The 6,855-nt window shown below is 33.7% G+C and overlaps 1 long non-coding RNA gene across 3 annotated transcripts; it reads right to left on the minus strand.

Annotated features, from left to right (window-relative positions):
• Positions 1-619: 619 nt before the first annotated feature.
• Positions 620-6,124, minus strand: LOC114184474. 3 transcript variants are annotated; one of them, XR_003604595.1, is made up of 6 exons: positions 6,026-6,124; positions 5,064-5,149; positions 4,282-4,357; positions 4,015-4,156; positions 2,409-3,907; positions 620-1,144 (listed from the first exon to the last, which is right to left on the minus strand). It is a non-coding gene; the product is annotated as an uncharacterized LOC114184474 (long non-coding RNA). The 3 variants fall into 3 exon arrangements; XR_003604594.1 differs by having other exon boundaries at positions 2,409-3,282; positions 3,826-3,907; positions 4,282-5,149; XR_003604593.1 differs by having other exon boundaries at positions 4,282-5,149.
• Positions 6,125-6,855: the final 731 nt, after the last annotated feature.

A 6,855-nucleotide genomic window follows, 5' to 3' on the forward strand; every position in this document is an offset into this window, starting at 1 on the left:
AAATACGACCAATACAAATTTAGAATAACAGTTTTAATAACATTTTATTTTTGGAAGGCAATAAAATGTTCGTTAAACTTTCAATAATGTTACAAAGTGATGAGTAAAAGTATCCAAAATGGGGAGTGCTGCTATATATTCTGGTTCACAGTACCAGATTTAATAACCACCTTAAATTTCTAAATTTTGGTAAGCAATTAAAGTATATTTTTAATTATGACCAATTTAAATTTAGAATAACAGTTTTAATATCATTTTAATTTTGGAAGGAAATTAAATGTTCTTTAAACTTTCAATTACGTTACAAAGTGGGGAGTAAAAGTAATCCAAATGGGGAGTGGTGTTATATATTTTGGTTCACAGTACCATGTTTAATAACCATCATATTGTTCATAATGGCCTCCAAAATATAATTCCCCAGTAGATTTAGTGAGGACTTCTATTACATATTTTTTATCTCACAGCAAAATGCGGAGTGAAGGGAAATTAAGTGGGGGTGTTGTGTTAAATAATTTGGTTCTACCACCCACAAAAAACAAAAAAATATTACTGCTGCGCAAAATAAATGCAAAACACCTAAAAACCTGCAACATACATTTTCAAACACAAAAACACATAACAGAATCATGGACAGACTTTGTCCTGTAAAATCTATCCATAACAAACATTCATAAATAGCTAAAAATAAAATAGCAATGGTGTTTTCAAATTAACAAATTCAACCAATTTGTAGTGATTTCAACTTCTTCTTTCCACAAACAGAATATGGTGTTTTTGTGGCAACACTCTTGAACCACATCCTAGGTCGGGCCTTCATACGGTCATACATATTGCTTTGTTGTGCACCATCATCTTTTTCATCACTCATTACATGAGCATGTGGATCAATGAAAACATCATCACCAACTTCATCTCGGACCTCATCCTTCGGCTGTTGACCCTTCCAATTTGCAACCAACTCATCCAATGCAGACATAGATTGTTCCAAATCAACTATCTGTGCTTCATGATCTTCTAGCAAACGCTCTACCTCTTCCTTGTCCTTCAAATCTTGGGTTTTGTATTCAGTACCAAAATGTTCAAATGCTTCTCTTACAATAGCATGATCAAGTTCTTCCTTTGACACCGCCACATCAACAATAGCCTATACAAGAAAACACATGTCTGAGTTCAATAAAAACTTACAGATTTCAAACATAACTAATATAAAACAATAAAACAGATTTTAAACACGTCCAAACCATGTCGTAATCAAACGCAGTCTTCATGACCTTGTCACCTACACTCACATTCATCCAATACAACAATCGTGGGAACAAGTTCATCTTACACTTGAACGTTGATTGGCAAACAACCAAATGATCAAATGACCATAATTGAAAACATAAATCATTAATAAAATCAATTTATGGAAAATAAAAACCATATGTAAACAACATTAGAAAACATAAATCAATTTACCTCAAACAAATAGGCACATCGAACCACATAAAACTCAAATCCACTTGGTTCGTTCTGCAATGCCAACGAAGCACTACACAAGCTAAACACCAAATACTCATACACTAATGTACCCCAATTATATTTTCCAATATTTTCCATGTCATCAACAACTTTAAAAATAACGAGGAAAACACAACCCTTTTTACTTGCAAGTAAGAACTCTGATATTCCTAACACAACATATAGCTTGCAAAATAATTCAACATCACCAACATCATCATCAAATTTCATCAAAAAATCATAATATCAACTTAACATCAACTCTTTGACGCCCAAAAGTATTCCACGTCTCACTCTCCACAACTTCCTCATTTAAATCAATTCTTTCACCGACCACCCTCAATCCTAACCCTAAACAAACGTCTAATAAACTAAAGTCCACCACTTCACCATCAACATCAAAACCACCCCTTCTTTCAACCCATTTAATACATAACTGAGATAAAACATTTCTACTTATCTTCAATGATTGCTTTAACATGGGAAACCACAAAAACAGGGTGCTTGCAATATACCCCTTTTGTGCCACAGTTAACTTTTCGTTCAAAGCACCAATGCACTTCGCTTTACAGCAATAATGAAAATACATATCTGTAAAAAATCAGAATGTTACGAATTTCACAAATATTATATACATTAAATGAACAATTATTTGACCACCTCAATCAATTATTTCAACACCCAAACTGCCCTGTTTTGTACACTGATAAAAACAAAATCAGCAATACACCCAAATGGAAATTTCACTTTACTGAACCAAAAGCTCAATACATGATTCCATGATTGGGAAACCCTACAGATAAGTAAAATCGAATTCAAATCGCACAGTTTCTACCATATAAGAGGTTATTAAAAAAATCAACGATTAGCAAATACATTAAGGCCAGAAAAAGGTTTCTACCCACCGTGCTCGTTGTGGTGTGCCGGAAGTCTTCGATTTTTGGAAGCCCTAGTGGTCGTCTTCTGAAAATAGCACTAACCCTGAAAACTACGCCGTCAATGAGTTCTGGTCAGACACCTGTTCTCCGGCAACGCCTTCCTCTGCCTCTACTCCGACTTTCTATCTCATGCTAACTCCACCCTGCATCCACTTCCGATCGCCTTTCTCTCTCCCTCTCTCACGAACACTACCAAGTTTTCCATTTTATCTTACTTTCTCTCTCCATGTTTGCTTTAGTTTTGCCAAAATGAATTTACAGCACATAACTTCCGCGCATGTGACCATGAGTTCTGTTTGATTTAAAAAAAGGAAAAATAAAAGAAAAAAAGGGTGCCACGTCTCCCATATCAAAAATGAGTTCGAAATGAGTTCGAATTTTATGTTCGAATATCATTTTCGTTTTTTACATGATATCACAACTAAAAAGAAGAAAGAGAAAGACTAATGTCTTTGCACCCACATTCACGTGAAAAACTAAGCAAAAAGGAGAGAGAAAAGTTGATCTCATTCAAACATATGTTGCAACAACATTCTCGGCCCCATCATCTATTACAAGGCTACAACCCTTCTTAGATTGCATGCGGAAAAGAAACAACCACTATGCATTTACGTATGGAAGATAGTAGAAAAGGAAGAAAGAGAAATAATTAAAGAACCCATGCATAAGAAGGAACAAAAAAAATACCTGCAGCATGAATTTGCAAGAACAACCAATCTCTTTCCTCTTCATTTGCAATAACAGAGACTTCATGCATAGCAAAAAAATGAGAGCGCAAACATACCCATCCCTTCACGTGACAGCAAACTAAACCCCAACACCCCAAGTAGATTATGTCCTTCTACAAAACATGTAAACCCGTGAAATAGCAAGCCACTGAACCACAAAACCTTATGCCGACTGCACACATGAACAAAACCAAAACTACATCCAACCAATAAGAAAATCCTGCACCTAAAACATGTCTATTCATTACGCCAAAAATGTTTATAGACAACGCTTTTTTTGTTCATAGACAGTGCTTTTTAGGCGCTTTCTATTGGAGCGATATCTATTAATAGATAGCGCTTACAATAAAACGCTATCTAATGACATTCAATAGATAACGCTTCTGCAAATAAATGTTCTCTATATGCACATCATTAAACAACGTTTCTCGAAACAAGCGCTCTCTATCTGTCCATCACTAGACAACATTTTTCCAAATAAGTGCTCTCTATCTACACATCAATAGACAACACTTTGATCAACAAATGCTCTTTATTCGTTGCATTTTTTTATAATTTATTTTATATAATAAATGAAAAATAAAATAAATTACAAAAAAGAAAAATAAATCCCAAACCACGAACCCTAGAGATATAAAAAAAGAGGCTAAAACTACCTTAGAGCTAACAATACTATCTACCCATCTTCTAGTCATTGTCGTCACACGAAGCACTAATTCACCACTTGGGTCCTACTATCTGCATTAAGAACATGGGATTAATATTTAATTCATAGTGCACAAGTGAAATTAGATACGAAATAGTACATATGTGAGATCAAATTAGTAGAAGCTATGTCACATAACCTTGTAAGAAATTGTAGGTACAATTTCGGGTTGACAACACCGAGGGTGTTTGTCCACTCACTTGATGAAAGATCAAACATCACAATCAAACATGTGCTCTTATCAAGGCCACACATCTTCCATGCTATTGTGTTTCCCTCGCCTATAACAATATAAACAATTTAAGGACCTTTATTCAGTGTTAGTTTTGTTACTTTGGTTGACCAACTACCAACTCTAATTCCAGAGTTAAAAAGCAACACAGTTTCAAACGAAAGAATATCCAACCTTTTCCAAGGAAGTGCAAGGCCCGATCACTCCCTAAATTTTGATTTCCTCGGAGCAATTTATCTCTAGGGTTCCACTAAAACATAAATAAAGTTGGCAATGAGCACATTTGATAACTGATAAAGAAAAATTGTTTGAAGAAAATGAAACGAGGGAAAATGTTTGAAGAGAAAAATGAAAACACGTTCACAAAAAGGAAAATGTCAGTATAACATTTCAAATGAATGAATTCTCACTTGAAACAAAGACCAAGAGATTGTTCCCCATTCTCAAAACTTTTAGCCAAAACAACAAAACCACTGGTTGGTTCAACCATAACTTTGATTTCTTGAACTCCAACCTTTTTATTTAAAGCATTCATAATTCAACACATGATAAAATTAGATCCAAATTGTTTTTCAATGTAACATTCTCACAAAATTACAAACTCAAATTCATGCATACCCACTGCACAAAATAAATAAGAACTTTCTTGTATACCCGTAATAAAGTCAATAAAAAATTAAACAAAATAAAATTAAAAATATAACTAGATTTTCTATTAATTAGAAAAATAAATGAAAACCATATTGAAATATAGCTTAACAAGTCATGTAGCCATGTGTTGCCAGGAAATGAATTTAATTAGGAATATGTAATCAAATAAGCCTATAAAAAAATCGTGCATAACCACATGAATCTACTTAGTCAATCAATGTTAAAATAAGATGTAAGGCATTTGAAGGAAGTAAATTAAATTAAATTAAAGAGACAAATCCTTATCAGATTTAGTATAATATAACTCTCAAATTGCAGGTTTCCCATCCTTGGAGGTAGTAACTCAGCTCGTTCATTCAGACACCAAATCATTAACATGGTCCCAATATATCTGCAGTATTAAAACTCAATCGTAATTGGGAATAAACTCATTCAAGAAATAGAAGGAAAAAAGAATGCTTTTGAAAAGCAATTACTGAGAGATAATAGTGGAAATGACAGAACCAATTATCCCCAATGGAAAGTAGTACATAAGTAAGGGAATAAAAAGAAAGATGAAAAGTTGCCAATGCCTGCAATTTCATAGAGAAATTAATACAAACTTACAATAGTATAATGAAAAATATTGTAAATTTTGAAAGAAAGTAAAACAATAAGCACACTTAATGTATCAAAATCTAAAATTAATTTTTAAGATTAAATTACAGTCATAGTTTCTGTAGCACCTTGATTTGTTCTGCAAAGTCAAGGCATTACACAATGATATGCATGAATGCAATGAGAAAATCGTATAAAAATGTTGGAGAGGTAAGAAAGAATCAACATGAATAAGAATGCCATGTACTCGGAAACAAAGGAAGTGGCAACGCTTAGAACGGGAATGTTAAAAATGTTAAAAAGCTTAGAAATTAGGTTAAAGATGGATATGGACCCACAGAAGCTATTTCGACAGTTCCTAAGAAAGTAATCATAGATCAGACAGAAGGGGATGAAAAAAAGAAGAAGTAGTGGAATAGAAATTGGGAGGGAAAGGTTCAAACCGAGTCGAGCAATGTATGTAGTTTCCATCAACTACGACAAGGGATCAATTGCCTAACCGGCAAGGGCAGGCAAAGACAGCAATAAAAGCTCTCGTTTGACATCCACTTTCTAGGGTTTTTCATTTTGATCGAGTGGTAACTTACAATGAAAGAATTGAAGATGTAATTGTGATATTTGTTGTTCATGGAGACCACATTCAGTCACAAGAAAAGAATAGTGAACTTACACGAAGGGGGTGGGGTGAAGTTGATGATCCTCGTTGGCATGTTGTTGTTGTTCAGAGTTGAGGTGGTTGAGAGCGAGGGGAGAGGGCTTGGAGTGAAGGGTTATGACGAAGGGCTTGACGAAAATTTTTCTAGGAAATTTTTTAATAAATAAGAGACAACACCTTTTTCAGTTAAACGTTGTATTGCTATCACAGTAAATAGCGTTTAATTCTAAAAACGTTTTCTATTCATCTATTTAAAATTGTTTATATTTTAAAAAATATAAATCAAATGTACATAGCGTCTTTTTGATCGAAGCGTTGTCTATATGTATATATTTTAATAGCGTTTATTTTATAAAGTGCTATCTTTTCATCTAATGGTTTAATTTATAACGCTTAATTAAAGAAGTGCTTTCTAAAATGTGTTGTCTATTGATAATTTTGGTATAATGATTAAAACCCATCTTTTCATGATATGAACATAGCATAAAAGTAAAGAATACATACTACCCCACATGCCTTCCAAAACGCTGCACCAAAATATAAAGGAAATAGAACTTGCATTTAAAGAAAGAAACATAAATATGCTCATGGAAAAGGAAAAGAAACAGTCATGTATTGTAACAAGCAATACCCATCACGTCTATGAACCCTTGCATACTCTCGAAAGCTTCATTCATCAATCAACTAAAACAAAGAAATTGAAAACAAGTCTAGTTTCAAACTAAATAGAACACAAAGTTAACTTCCTCTATCTCTAGTAGTAACCTTCATCTTTCGTTTCCTAATCCCAACCTTTTGCGTCTTCCTCTTGAACTCCTCATCTCACCCTCTTCTCTTCCATGTAG

This window comes from Vigna unguiculata, chromosome 5, assembly GCF_004118075.2.
Source record: "Vigna unguiculata cultivar IT97K-499-35 chromosome 5, ASM411807v1, whole genome shotgun sequence".
Classification (NCBI taxonomy): domain Eukaryota; kingdom Viridiplantae; phylum Streptophyta; class Magnoliopsida; order Fabales; family Fabaceae; genus Vigna; species Vigna unguiculata.